A 403-nucleotide genomic window follows, 5' to 3' on the forward strand; every position below is an offset into this window, starting at 1 on the left:
GGATGTGGAGTGAAGACGATCATCCGTGACCTGATGGGAATCAGACTGATCGTTCACTCCTGACACTTTTAAAATTGAGCAAGAAAACACTGAGAGTTTCCATCAGTGTTCAGCACTGATATGCAAGCCAGTCTTTACTTTTATACTTCGTGATGTTGTACTGTTTTTACTGATTTTGTTTTAATGAATCATACTGTTCTCCTGCTAATTAAAGGCAGAGATATCATGAGATCCTGTAACAGATGTTTCTGATTACAGAGCCTTTTCTCTCATTTGCACAATTTGTGTTTTTCTCTCTGAAAACCTTTTATTGGAAATTAGTTTAAATAAAGGTCCTTTTATCTCACATTTTACATGATCCGTTATTTATTTTTTTTAAATATCAATGATGTTAAGATTTAAT

The 403-nt window shown here is 33.5% G+C and overlaps 1 protein-coding gene across 1 annotated transcript in view; it reads left to right on the forward strand.

Moving 5' to 3' along the window:
- cdca7b (cell division cycle associated 7b) overlaps positions 1-348 on the forward strand; it is a 10,482-nt gene extending 10,134 nt beyond the window's left edge. Inside the window, exon 11 of the mRNA XM_016507103.1 lies at positions 1-348. The gene's annotated coding sequence lies outside the window, so the exon portion shown is untranslated.
- Positions 349-403: the final 55 nt, after the last annotated feature.

The sequence above is a fragment of the Sinocyclocheilus anshuiensis genome, unplaced genomic scaffold (assembly GCF_001515605.1).
Source record: "Sinocyclocheilus anshuiensis isolate Anshui unplaced genomic scaffold, SAMN03320099.WGS_v1.1 scaffold1590, whole genome shotgun sequence".
Classification (NCBI taxonomy): Eukaryota; Metazoa; Chordata; class Actinopteri; order Cypriniformes; family Cyprinidae; genus Sinocyclocheilus; species Sinocyclocheilus anshuiensis.